The following is a 15205-nucleotide window of genomic DNA, read 5'->3' as shown; positions in this document are numbered from 1 at the left end:
TAGATGCTGAAATACTGTGACGTTCAATTGGCTACAGGAAAATAATGGGCTGATAACCCTGTGGGTTACGAGCACAACCACAACACGTTTCTCCATGGTGTAAATACCGGGCATGATTTAACAAAATACTTTCTGACGTGTATAGGTTCCATTCCGATATGATCTCATGGTTTAACATAAAAACTACCCATGTCTTCGGCATTTCCTTTACAGTGTCCTTCGCAGCCCCATGAAATAAAGCCATATTGAAAGTATTATGAACACACACACACACACACACACACACACACACACACACACACACAGATAATCACAAACACTCTTACACACATGCACTCACACACATGTAAACTTCTACATACACATATACACTATCTATGACATACACACGCACATACACACACGTGCACACAGAAACACTCTCTCACACTCACACACACTCTCTGTGCATTTCATACTGTATATACCAGTTTCTCCTCTGGTGCGAAAGTGTGGGGTACATTATGTATCTGACAGTCGCTGCCACAGTGTGAGACTGTGGGGTTTCATTTTGTATTTCTCAGTCTCTGCTACAGTGTGAGAGTGTGGGTTTCATTCTGTATCTGCCAGTCTCTGCTACAGGGTGAGAGTGTTTGTTTCATTTTGTATCTGTCAGTCTCTGTTACAGTGTGAGAGTGTGGGTTTCATTCTGTATCTGTCAGTCTCTGTTACAGAGTGAGACTGTGGGTTTCATTCTGTGTCTGTCAGTCTCTGTTACAGTGTGAGAGTGTGGGTTTCATTCTGTATCTGTCAGTCTCTGATCGAGCGTTAAGTGTGTCCTCTCAGTCCTATAGCCGGAAGCCACTGATTCAATGGGAGCGGGTGTATTTTTTACCTTAATTCTCAAATCTAGTAACTGATCTTAAAATAGTTGCTGTCTTCCCCGAGCTATTTTTGGAACAAGAGTCTCCTACGGTTGGTTTATGCTATAATTGTGAGATAGAGAGATCATCAATGAATAATGTCGGTTGTTCGGAGCAGTACATTCAGGATAATAGAGTCATGGGGCAAACAGACTATTCGGCCCAGCACCATTCTGCATGCTATTTCTTACTCAAACAGATACAGCCTAATAGAACCGCACCTGGTCTGTAATTGTCTATGGCTTGGCAATGCAACTTCTTCAATGTTGATTGAAAATAAACACTTTAGATAAGTGCTGTAATTTAAATATATAAGTGCGTAAGTAAATTCGTAAATTGATGCATATAAAACAAACAGTGCCAGAATGTGTCATATTCCAGCAGCATGTATATCAATAGATTTCCCTCAACAATTCTAAATTGCTTCCTTCACCGAGTATCTTCTCTCTTAAGAGTTTGCCGATTCTTTTATCCGTCCCTGAATGTGCACAACTGTGTGAGTTTGTTCCAGTGATGTCCCTCTCATAATTGATGTAATATTCATTTTGATTTTCTTATGTGAGCTTCAGATTGGTCTGTATCGCGTCATCCATGTTTTATTGATTATAAAGTGACAGCCTTGTTCAATGTGGTACTCAGAGAGTTTGTGAATAGGAATGTGGGGGAAGCTCAGGTTTCACACTTGAAATAATCCAATGTCCCACATTGCAGCCTGGGGCTGACTGATGCACTACTGAGAAACTGGCGTCACCGCTCAGGCCCAAAACCCACCCCACCCCGCCCCACTATGTGCCACCAGATATAAAACATCCCCGCTGTGTACACAGACACTCTGTCCAGTGTCCCATCAGCCCTGGGCGGCATCGATGTTTCCGTCATTTAGATCAGCCTCCCCTGTATCATACTTATTTTCGATACCTTGAGGTCCAGATCTGTCCACGGATCCCTGCATCTCTTAAACTATCTTCTCCATATTTGTAGTATCTGTGTGTGTGTGTGTGTGTGTGTGTGTGTGTGTGTGTGTGTGTGTGTGTGTGTGTGTGTGCGTGTTTTGTGTATTTGAGTGTGTGTGTGTGCGCGCACGTTTATTTGTTTGTTCGTGTGTGCATATGTGGGATGTGGTATGTGGGAGTGCGTATGTATATGTGTGTGTGTGTATGTTGAAGCACCTCTTGTACATCTTGTAATGTATATGTATAAAATTTCCTGCTCGTGCTGTGGATTTTGAAACGTTAAGGTAACCATCGAAACAGCTGTTGATTCCACCTGAGGAAGAGTTAGATGCTGAAATACTGTGACGTTCAATTGGCTACAGGAATATAATTGGGTGATAATTCTGCCGTTCACTGTCCTGTGGGTTACGAGCACAAACACCAATACGTTTGACTCTGGTGTAAATACCGGCATGATATTTTCTGTCATTTATAGATTCAACTCCGTAAACAGATGTCTTCATCTCCTGCTTTAACATTAAATTCCTGCGTATTTGGGATTACCTCCGCAGCGTCCTGGTAGAAATAAATACAGGATCGCCAAATAAGGACACGCATTAGTAAATTCAATTTAGAAACTATTATCACCACATTGTGTAGCAGCACCATGACCACTCGCTCTTAAACTCAACCTCACGATTGATGAAAGCCAATGCACCATAGGCCTTCTTAACCACAGAGTCACCCTGCGTAGCAGCTTTGAGTGTCCTATGGAGCCGGACCCCAAGATCCCTCTGATCCTCCAAACTGCCAAGAGTCTTACCATTAATACTATATTCTGCCATCATATTCGACCAACCAAAATGCATCCTATCAGTGTCCCGTTGTAAATTCTGTCAGCCCACCACAATATCCACAATACCCCCAACCTTTGTGTCATCAGCAAATTCTCTAAGTTATCCCTCTACATCTTCATCCAGGTCATTTATTAAAAAACCCACAAAGAATAGGGGTCCCAGAACAGATCCCTGAGGCACACCACTGGGCACCGGCTTCCATACAGAATATGACCCGTCTACAATCTATTTTTGCCTTCTGTGGGGAAGCCAGATCTGGATCCGCAAAGCAATGTCCCCTTGGATCCCATGCCTCCTTACTTTCTCGATAGGCCTTGCATGGTGTTCCTTATCAAATGCCTTGCTAAAATCCATATACACTACACCTATGGCTCTAGCTTCATCAATATGCTTAGTCACATCCTCAAAAATTCAATCAGGCTCGTAAGGCACGAACTGCCTTTGACAATGCAATGCTGATTATTCCGAATCATATTATGCCTCTACAAATGTTCATAAATTCTGCCTCTTAGGATATTCTCCATCAACCTACCAACCACTGAAGTAAAACTCACTGGCCTATAGTCTCCTGGGCTATCCCTACTCCCTTTCTTGAATAAGAGAACAAGATCCGCAACGCTCCAGTCCTCCGGAACCTCTCCCGTCCTCATTGATGATGCAAAGATCATTGCCAAAGGCTCAGCAATCTCCTCCCTCGCCTCCCACAGTAGCCCGGGGTACATCCCGTCCGGTCCCGGGAACTTATCCAACTGGATGCTTTCCATAATCTCCGGCACATTCTCAAGCTTTTCAGTCCACTGCAAGACATCCCTACAATGGCCAAGATCCTTTTCTGTAGTGAATACTGAAGCAAATTATTCTTTAAGCACCTCCGTTATTTCCTCGGGTTCCATAAACACTTTTCCATTCTCACACTTGATTGGTCCTATTCGCTCACATCTTATCCTCTTGCTCTTCACATACTTGTGAAATGCCTCGGGGTTTTCCTTAGCCCTGAACTACGTGTGTTTTTGTTTTCTTTAAGCGGGTTCTTTGCTTTGTGGCCGCCTGCAACAAGACGAACCTCAAGGCTGTCTACTGTATACATACTTTGATGGTAAATGTACTGTGAACTATGAACAAGTCGGGAGCAATGTCAGGAAGGCGCGCTGGCCTTCATTTGTCTGGAATCGAGCTCAAACATGGTGAGAAAATGTTGCAGATCTGTAACGCACAGGTCAGACCACACTTGAAATGTTGAGCTTAGGGAGACGGTGGGAACGTTAAAGGGGGTGAAGAGCAGATTTACCAGGATACCACCTGGGCTACACACGCGGTGTTGTACAGACAATAAGTCGTTGTGATTGGAAGGCGCTGCCTGCTCCTGTGGTAGAGATTGGGTCACCAGGTGTCTTCAAATGTAACTGCACACACAGATGACGGGCGATTCATGCGTAGATATCGAAACGATACAGGAAGCAAAGTTAACGAGACGGCTCATATAATAATCAGCGCAAAGCAGATAAGGCCATAAGGACATTAAGAATAGGAGCAGAATTAGTCAAGTTAGTCTATCGAGTCTGCTCCGCCATTTCATCATGGCTGATCCAATTTTCCTTTCAGCCCCAATGTTTTTTTCTCTCTCCATGACCTGTAGAATGAAGAATCTATCACTTTCCGTCTTAAATATACATAAAGACTTGGACTCTGTAGTTACCCGTGGCAAGGAATTACAGGATTCAGCCCTCTCTGGCTAACGAAATTAGATCTGTTTGCCGTTCTACAAGGACGCTCCTCTATTCTGAGGCAGCGTCCTCTGGTCCTAGACTCTCTCACCATAAAAAATTATCCATCCCACATCTATTCTGTCAAGATCTTTCACCATTCCATATTTCCAATGACGTCACACCTCATTTTTCTGTTTTCCAGTGAATTCCGGGCCAGAGCCAACAAACTCTCTTCATATGACAAGCCGTTAAATGCGGAAATCATTTTCGTAAACCAGGACTGAGCCCTCTCTAGTTTCAGAACATCCTTTCTAATCGGAGAGTCTCAAATCTGCTCACAACACTCAAAGTGCAGCCCTAACAGTGATTTATAAAGTCTCAACGTTATATTGAATCGGGCGAATGACCACCTTCTATACCGTTCTCTGGGTTATTTCCGTGGTGGACATGAGTACTGGCTTTCTAAAGAATGGCCCCTCCCTCTTTCTCTCCTTTCCCCATTCGGTATCAGATGATTCTCGCCCTTATCGCTTTGCTAAACCTGACTTGTGCCGATACAATCAACGTTGACTTTCCCTGCCGAGGGGAAACTGCAGAATGACGCGCGAAGCATCACGGGTTCAAAATGCCGAAAGGCATCCTCCCGATGATTCACAGATACTGGATCCCGAGGGAGCAGTGTGCGGTCAGTCAGATGACTGGGGGTGTGTCAGAATGCCGAAAGGCATCCTCCCGAGGATTCACAGATACTGGATCCCGAGGGAGCAGTGTGCGGTCAGTTAGATGACTGAGGGTGGGTCAGAATGCCGAAAGGCATCCTCCCGAGGATTCACAGATACTGGATCCCGAGGGAGCAGTGTGCGGTCAGTTAGATGACTGAGGGTGTGTCCAAATGCCGAAAGGCATCCTCCCGAGGATTCACAGATACTGGATCCCGAGGGAGCAGTGTGCGGTCAGTTAGATGACTGAGGGTGGGTCAGAATGCCGAAAGGCATCCTCCCGAGGATTCACAGATACTGGATCCCGAGGGAGCAGTGTGCGGTCAGTTAGATGACTGAGGGTGTGTCCAAATGCCGAAAGGCATCCTCCCGAGGATTCACAGATACTGGATCCCGAGGGAGCAGTGTGCGGTCAGTTAGATGACTGAGGGTGGGTCAGGATGCCGAAAGGCATCCTCCCGAGGATTCACAGATACTGAATCCCGAGGGAGAAGTTTGCGGTCAGTTAGATGACTGAGGGTGGGTCAGAATGCCGAACGGCATCGTCCCGAGGATTCACAGATACCGGATCCCGAGGGAGCAGTGCGCGGTCAGTTAGATGACTGAGGGTGGGTCAGAATGCCGAAAGGCATCCTCCCGAGGGTTCACAGATACTGGATCCCGAGGGAGCAGTGTGCGGTCAGTTAGATGACTGGGGGTGGGTCCAAATGCCGAAAGGCATCCTCCCGAGGATTCACAGATACTGGATCCCGAGGGAGCAGTGTGCGGTCAGTTAGATGACTGGGGGTGCGGGTGTGCTCTGGGTTGCTGTTCGTGTGGATGTTTCTGGTGGGTGGTGGGGTTCTGTGGTGGTTGAGCAATGGGCGTCTGCTGAGCGTGAGGAGTCAAATGGGTGCTGTGGGAGTGGCTGATGTGCAGTTATGGACCCATAGAATCAAGATTAGATACACGGATCTTGTTTTGCTGGTCAAGCCGGTACGGGAACGGAGATGCAGGCGCTGTGCTTGTGGGGGAGGGAGTGTATGAGGACGGCTTCAGGGTCTGATGGGTGAGATACGGGCTGGGTGAGTGTTCAATAGAGGCCTGTGGTCAATGTCAAATGCCTGGGAGCCGTGGGGTCTGCTGGGGAGGAATAGTCGCAGTGTGAGCTGACGGGGAGGAGTGGAGTCAGCGAGAATGTGGGCGGTATGTGGTCATTGGAAAATGGGGAGATAGGAGTCAATGGAAACCTATGTAATGAGGGTTATGACCATTGGGGCCGTGTGGGCAGTTGAAATTGAGTGGGAACTGCTGGAGTGGGCTGTGATCACGTGATGTGGAAATATTTGAGGGCAGTGGGAAATGGTGAACGTGTTTTAATGTCAGTTGTAACGCGGAGGGAGGATGGCGTCGCTGGGAACTAGCAGGTGTGTTAGGACATTCCGACTTGGGCCGTAAGTAGAAACAACCGGGTTTGTGTGGACCCATAACTGGGGACTGGTGGGGGAGCTGTGGTGTTAATCGGAACGTGAACGAGGTGTGCAGTCAGTGGGATGTGTTGAGTTTTTGGTTATTGGGGACGTGGAGCGATGTGGGGTCAGTGGGAACTGCTGGACGGATCTGCCTTTCTTTGGAGCGTGGAGAAAGTATGCTGTCAGAGATAATCTACCGGGAGGGGTGTAATCAGTCGAGGTTGTTGGAGCGATGAGGGGTCATTGGGAACTTCGGGAATGAGTGGGGTCTTTGGGAACTGCTGGGCGGATCAGCTGTTCTTTGGAGCGTGGAGAAAGTATGCTGTCAGAGATAATCTACCGGGAGGGGTGTAATCAGTCGAAGTTGTTGGAGCGGTGTGGGGTCATTGGGAACTTCGGGAATGAGTGGGGTCATTGGGAACTGCTGGGCGGATCAGCTGTTCTTTGGAGCGTGGAGAAAGTATGCTGTCAGAGATAATCTACCGGGAGGGGGGTAACCAGTCGAGGTTGTTGGAGCGGTGTGGGGTCATTGGGAACTTCGGGAATGAGTGGGGTCATTGGGAACTGCTGGGCGGATCAGCTGTTCTTTGGAGCGTGGAGAAAGTATGCTGTCAGAGATAATCTACCGGGAGGGGGGTAACCAGTCGAGGTTGTTGGAGCGGTGTGGGGTCATTTGGAACTTCGGGAATGAGTGGGGTCAGTGGGTAATCGCAGGTAGGAACAGAGACTGTGTTCTGGTGCGGAGGTAATGGGCTCAAAGGAGATGTTGCTAATGCGCTCGGTCAGAGGAAGCTGGTGCGGAGGTGCGGGCTATGGAGGCTGGCTGAGAGTTAGAGGCCGTGGACGCTGGTGTTGTGGTGGAGGCCGTGGTGACTGGTGGGGAGGTGGAGGCCGTGAATGCTGCTGAAAGCCTTGGAGGCCGTGGAGGCTGGTGTAGAGTTGGAGTCAGTGAGGATGGTTGGACCGCGTGAAGATTAAAGGGAAATCGATCGGAATGTGTGTGCGCGGTTAGTGGAGACGTTGCTCGAGAGTTGCTCAATGTAGGGACTGTTGAGAGATTGCGGAGTCAGAGATTAATAGGGCGGCGTGGCCACAGGAGTGCATCTTGTTGGGATCTGATGAGACCACTGGGAAAAGCTGATGGGAAGGATCAAAGTCATTGCCATGTGTCGATCGCGAAAGGGCGGGTTCAGAAGGAGGGCTCAGGGAGGCGGTGTCTTGTGTTTCAGTGTGTGTAAAACGTGTGGGGGTGCACGTGATTTCAATGCGACGGGCCTGTGCTGATGGAATTGACTCAGTGGGTTTTCGTGTGGGAGGTTTGGGCTCAGGAGGAGTGGTTGTTGAGGAGACGTGTGGTCATTGGGAACTGATGGAAATAGGGTGTGTTTAATGAGACAGCGTGGTGAGGGAATGGTCAGTGGTGGAGAGATGGGGGGTCAATAGATACGGAAGGCGCTGGGTGACAGGAAGGGGCTAAAGGCGGAGTTGTGGTGTCTGTGGACGCTAAAAGATGCCGAAATTCGGTCCCAGTAGGTACTGGGAGACACGTAGTGTGGGAGTGTCGTGCACAAGGCGTGTTTTATTATTGGGAGTCATAGTCTTCAGTATTTAATTTAATCTGCCATATTTTCCGATATTATTTCAACCTTCCTGTATATCACGGTTATGATCCCCCAAAGTTCTTCCGCTCCTGGTTCATGTTTATGAAAAACAAAATGCTCTTGCTCCTGACATCTGAGGAAGTTCAGTGTAAATGTTTCACCAGTCCGGAGAAACAGCGACATCTTGTGGTTTGACTTTGTTTCTGTGGAGCCGCAGTTCCTGTAAATGCGCGGCATCAACTCATTCAGGCAATCTAATTATCGACAGGGAAACATCGAGCTTTGAAAAATGAATGATGAAGTTCACATCACACAGAATCACACAGGAATATTTAATTAACTTGTTACCGGAATCTTGGTTAAAAAATGGAGAATTATTAATTATATATTCAGTCCCACAGTAACGTCAGATAGAAATCATGAGTTTTGATTTTGGATTTACAGTTTAAACTCTATAAAACAAGTCTGGATGACTTAACAAACATGTGGTATGTCGTTGAAACAGAACACACCATTCAACCCCTTGCCATTCCGCTCCACTATTCCATTACGAGGGATTTATTATCCTTTTCAAATCTATTTTCCTGCCTTCTCCCGAAAACATTTGACGCCCTGATTAACCAAAAAGCTACAAATCTCCGGCTTAAATGTACCTAATGACATGACCTGGAGAGCCGGCTGTGCCAATGAATTCCGCCCCCTGGCGAAATGAAACATTAAATCTTCACCTGTGTTCCAAATGAAGGACCCTCAATCTGAAGCCGTGAGGACCCGTCGTAGGCTGCTCACTGTTGGAAAATCTCTCTCCATATCTACTGTCCATATTGCAGCATTCCAAAGGTTTCAACCAAATCCCCGCTCGTTCTGCTGAACTCCAGCGGGTACAGACCCAGAGATATCAATTCCCAGTGATTGCTTACAACCCGGCACCTTGCCACACAGGACGCAGCAAACAGCTCACAGTTCAGTTCCATCACCGCACAGCATTCTGCGAAAATGAATGAACAACCGTAATGTACGAAACAGGAAGTCACTGGCGCTGTGAAGCATTTCGCAAACTGCTGCATTATCATGCCGTGACACCAGCAACATGGAGATTACATGGAGTGACCGCCATAATAATGGCTCGAACTCAGTGTGGGAATGGTGAAGATATATGTGGATCGTATTAAACGTAAAGTCCTTTAACTTGCTTCTAATATTCTGATGTTGGGCATCATTACTGTAAAGGGCCAGAGTTGTAAAAGTGCTATAGAAAGGTCAACTTGTATTTATTGTATAAAATATTGTATAAAGTACCGACATGGTGTCAAATTATAGACAAGTAAGGCCGAGCAAAATTATATCTGATCCGTACTCTGAGGCTCCGGCGTTTGCTGAAACTAGATATCTTCAGCCAGACAGAAAAATAGAGACAATACGTCTCCCAGCAACGTGCTGAGATAGTCGGCAAAGCAGAAATTTAACTGAAGGGAAATCTCCAAACTTGAGAGAAAAAGAATGGATGTAGGGATTTGCAGACTCGGCCAGGTCACTCCAAAGGTTTAGATAATGGGCACTTCCACAATGGATCTGTGTGTTTGTAATACCGGATATTAGGGTGATTTAATGTGCAAGGTAAAATACATTTTACGGAAGAGAAATTTCCCGAACAATATAATCAATAATAGAAAAATAAATGTTTTTCTTCTGAAATAACGGAAATACGGAACTTCTGGGAGAAGTAAAGATTTCAGGGAGTTCAATTAATCAATCTGCTTGTAGAGCGGGTCTGATTATATTTCGGAATTGATTCATTATTTGACCCTTTCAACTGAGCGGTACAGGGTTCTAAAACATTTCAAAACTAACACAGCTGGGGAGAGCAGAAGAACTTTCACCTGCTCTCTGAATTTTGTCTGGGTCACTCCGTAGATAAATGTATTTGTGCAGCTGCTGAAATTCTGAATCACAGAACCCCAAAACTGTGCCTGAAAAAGCCGGATTGACATTTCCAGGTCTGTGTAGAGGCATCGCATGAGAATGAAGACCAGAGTGGTTGTCGCCCAACAGAGAAGGAAACTCGCCGACAGGCTGAAGAGCAGAATGACGGATTGTCTCCGACTCTCCATCTCCGGATCTCGCTGTTTCCCGCAATTTCCCCGTCCCTTCAGCCCCCTGCGGACTCTGCTCGCCGCCAGTATCTGTCTGACGGTCAGAGCATTGAGGGTCAAAATGAGGAAGAAAGGAAGTAACGGATTCAACAGACGGTCCACCCAATAAAACCACTCAAACGATGGCGAGAAAGGCACTACGGGTCTACTGAAACAAATCCAATTACCCCTCACCAACAACGCTATTCTTTCCATATACATGAAATAAAATGGTATGTTTTTAAAAAAAGAAACCGAGCGATAGTGCGCCCATCACCATACCCGCAATTCTGGGGGTTCAGTATTTTGCTTTAAAAGTAGGCGAGCAAATTACCACAAAGCGATCGAAAGTGAAAGCGACAGTAAACCACACGGAACAGTCAACGGCCACGTGACACAGGACGTAGTGGACAAGGCAGAACGGAGCGTTGTCCAGGACTCCGTAATTAAATCTGTATGCTCGACGCATCTGGTAGAACATGACTTCGATAATCACCACCATTAGATCCGCCGCAGCCATCGCCACCAGGTACCGCGTGACACATTTGGAGAGACCGCATTTTCCTCGGCTGAGAATGATGATTGCCACAAGGTTAACTGCAGTGAGACAAAAACGACCAAAAATAAGAATTTTTTAAAAAATCAAACACATTTTGCGTGGAAATACAGCCATGATCTGTTCGCTTGAAGTAAAATCCGTTGTTCATCTCTGCTGGACATTATCAGTGGAAGTAAAGAATACCTGTGTTTTTGCGGTTTGTTTGAAAGCCTGACCGCAGCACAAAGCGCTTTACAGGAGCACCTGCTGCTTTGTCTCCTCACGTTCACCGATGCAGCAGCGATGAGTAGAGTCCAAGAATGATAGATCACAGAAACGCTCCCTTCGGCCCATATCTCCATGCCCACCGGCACGGCCATCTGAGCTGATCGCGTTCTTTCGCTTTTGGATCACATCTCTCTAAGGCTTTCGCATTTCTCAAACTGTCCAGGTGTATTTTAAATATTGTTAACGACTCTGTATCGCCCATTTCCATTCTCAGGCTCTTCAACATCAGAGTAACTTCTGTGTGAGAAAACGTCCCTCGGAATCCAGCTACATTTCTGCCCTCTGATCTTAAGTCTACCCTCTTTTGTTCACGATTACCCAACCACACGGAGATGAATGACTGTATCAATACATTATCGTGGCTTTATGCACCTCTATTCAGCCATCCGCGAAATGCCTGCCTCAAGGAATAAAATGCCACTCGGCCGAACCTCTCCCTGTAACTCAAGCCCTGGAGTTCCGGCAGCATCTTTGTGAATACTGTCTGCACTCCTTTCAGCGGACATCTGCCTTTCCTATAACAGGGCGACCAGAACTGTTCACAGAACTCCAAGTGCGGTATCTCCAAGGAGAGGGGTAGTGTAATTGAAGTGCGCACTACGCTTCTTTCCGAAAGTCTGAGCTATTATTCGATTGCAAGGTCAGATTCTGAAAACAAGATCTCGCACCCCAGCAACCTTCTATCTATTTTCTTTTACTGATTCGGGGACAAACCATTGCTCTGACCAGAACATTTTTACACGGTTTGGAAAGTGCACGGCACTTTAAATGTTTTTTTTATATATGTAATATCCATGTCAAACAATGGTAAAACACAACACAACACAGGTAAAGGCTGTCAGGCAGTCACCTCTGACAGGGGGTATGCTAAAGTGAAATGTTCTGACTGAACGGTGTTGGTGGTTTCTGTCTTTATTGTGACCATTTTTGACAGTGTTGCAACCTGAAATAATGACAACGCAAATAGGTTGAAGCTCAAAAATGTTCCAATGTAAATGTGGTACGTTTAGTCCTTAGCACATTTATGGATTATATTGAGTAATATAGTTAATTTCACGGCATTTCATAATTATGTTAACAATGATTTCAAAAACAAATATTTACGGAGTAACCCATTTCAGTTCTGGCGCAGCTGCGTACCCGCGCATCTGCGAAGGAACAGTGCTGACACAAAGAAACATAGATCAGAATTTGTGAATTGAACAGTGCTGGGAGGGGGAAAATAGAAGGGGAAAAGATTAGTTTCCCTTTCAGAAAGAGGGAAGAGAATTTTTTGGTGGAAATTGGTAAATTTGCAACTGGGCGCTCAGCCGCTGGAAGATGCGTGCGCGAGTGTTTGAGGAGCGACAGGAGTCTCTGGATCACAGCCGTGGCGGCGCATCGTTTATGGTGAAATGGAATCCTACCGCACGGCCGCGCCATTGGAATCCCTGTCTTTAGACGAGTCTCTTTCACCCTTCCCTAACAAGCCGGCCTCAGTGACGAAGCACACGACACTACTAAGTTGCTGTAAAGTCTCATTTGTTTCACAAATGTCCTTTAGGGATGGAGAATATTCGGCTTTATCTGGATCTTATGTGACTGTAGACCCAAGAATCCTGTGGATTGTTACATTAATCCTCAGATTGGGAAAACTAGAGAGCCGGTAATAATATCAGAATTCCCTGTGATGCTCACTTCCCGTGAGTCCGAACAGGAAAAGGGAACAGAATTTCACAAGTTGAAATCAAAGTTATTCACTGTGAGTTTAAAGACCAATCTACTGCTCACGTGACTGGGTTGGCAGGAATGCGGTCCGCTCATGACGGGAGGTTTCGATAGACATGGATTGTGTGTGTTACGTCCGTGCAGGTCGAGTTCTCACGTCACAGCTGAGAAGACTACAGGCAGTTCCAGTGACAATTCTGCATGAACCAGGTTAAAATATTAACAGGGCAGGAGATTGAGAGGAACGAGAAGGCATATTTGGGATGTTTAATAAACTCCGATTAAAATCACATCAGCTGTAGCTGAGAGCGGCGGGAGGTCTCTGTTTCAGTATAAGTAATCGAAAGGCACTTACCCGGGATGCCGACAATTACAATCACTGTGTAATAAATAGCACTCTCTTCAAGCATTGTTAATCCAAGGCTGTTAGTATTTACAGTTCTGTTTGGAATGTTCCCAATTTCTAAATGTCATAAAAGTTGTAAATAGCCAGTAAATGAACTCAAGCAGTTATAACAAAGTCCAGAGAGCAAATTTCTTTCGTGCCTACTGGTTAAAACTCTTCACGGATCACACGTTGTTGAGAGTCCACCGCGTCTGGATGTTTCCGTCCTCAATGTAGCTGAAGCACAGAATGACATTCTTTTATAGACTAATCGGTTACCAGCAATGATAACAATTTGTACATTGACAGGTGCTGATTACTGCTAATTAGCAATTATTTCTCTGATTTAGCGAACCCTAATGCCACTGGGGAAATAACAAGCCTTATTTCATTGAACTGAACGCAACACCAGTCTTGAAGCCACAAGAGACGGCCGATGCTGGGATCGCAACACCAGATGCGATGTTGTCAAACTACTCCGTGTCCACCTCATCAGCGCTGATTCCACTCTCACATTGCGAGTGGAGTCTCTGCCGTGTTACTTCCCTGTGATGACGCACCTTTCATGTGATTCACTGTTACTTTGCTCCGGTGATTTTGTTTTTCTGAATATGATACATTAACGTTTTTTTTGGCGTAAACCCTCACTGTTTGCACTGTTACCGGAGTCAGTCGCTAACACAGATGTTGGCGAGTATGCGGCGCGAAACGCAAACCAATGACCCCAGCATTACAGACATTATCCGCTGCTGTACCAGACAGAGAAAAACAGAAAATATTGCATCAACACCGGTTGATATTAGAGTCACCAGGTGATTTTCGAAGTTGTATTTCAGAAAGAAATTGTTTGACAGACAGACAGACAGACATACTTTATTTATACCGATGGAAATTGGGTTTCGTTACAGCCGCACCAACTAAGAATAACGAAGAAGTATAGCAATATAAAATCATAAATAATTAAATAATAATTTAATAATAATAAGTTAATCACGCCAAGTGGAAATAAAGTCCAGGACCAGCCTATTGGCTCAGGGTGTCTGACAGTCCGAGAGTGGAGCTGTAAACTTTGATGGCCACAGATAGGAATGACTTCCTATGACGCTCAGTGTTACATCTCGGTGGAATGAGTATCTGGCTGAATGTACTCCTGTGCCTAACCAGTACATTATGGAGTGGATGGGAGACAGTGTCCAAGATGTCATGCAACTCGGACAGCATCCTCTTTTCAGACACCACCGTCAGACAGTCCAGATCCACCCCCACAACATCACTGTCCTTACGAATAAGTTTGTTGATTCTGCTGGTGTCTGCTACGCTCAGCCTGCTGCCCCAGCACACAACAGCAAACATGATAGCACTGGCCACCACAGACTTGTAGAACATCCTCAGCATCGTCCGGCAGATGTTAAAGGACCTCAGTCTCCTCAGGAAATAGAGTCGGCTCTGACCCTTCTTGTAGAACATCCTCAGCATCGTCCGGCAGATGTTAAAGGACCTCAGTCTCCTCAGGAAACAGAGTCGGCTCTGACCCTTCTTGTAGACAACCTCAGTGTTCTTTGACCAGTTCTTTGATTCAGGGAAAAAGTGCGTATTAAGCTGTTAAAATTACCTATGTAAGTGTGTACCTCTTATATATCTTATAAGGTATCTGTATAAAATTTCCTACTCGTGCTGTGAATTTTGAAACGGTAAAGTGACGGACAAAGCCGATGTAGAATCCACCTGAGGAACAGTGAGATGCTGAAACACTGTTTCCTTCAGTTCGCTGTAGCAATACAATGCGCTGATAAGGCTGCCATCCACTGCCCTGTGGGTTTTGAAACGGTAAAGTGACGGACAAAGCCGATGTAGAATCCAGCTGAGGAAGAGTGAGATGCTGAAACACTGTTTCCTTCAGTTCGCTGTAGCAATACAATGCGCTGATAAGGCTGCCATTCACTGCCCTGTGGGTTTTGAAACGGTAAAGTGACGGACAAAGCCGATG

Source organism: Hemitrygon akajei, unplaced genomic scaffold, assembly GCF_048418815.1.
Source record: "Hemitrygon akajei unplaced genomic scaffold, sHemAka1.3 Scf000041, whole genome shotgun sequence".
Lineage (NCBI taxonomy): Eukaryota > Metazoa > Chordata > Chondrichthyes > Myliobatiformes > Dasyatidae > Hemitrygon > Hemitrygon akajei.
This window is presented reverse-complemented; position numbering follows the sequence as displayed.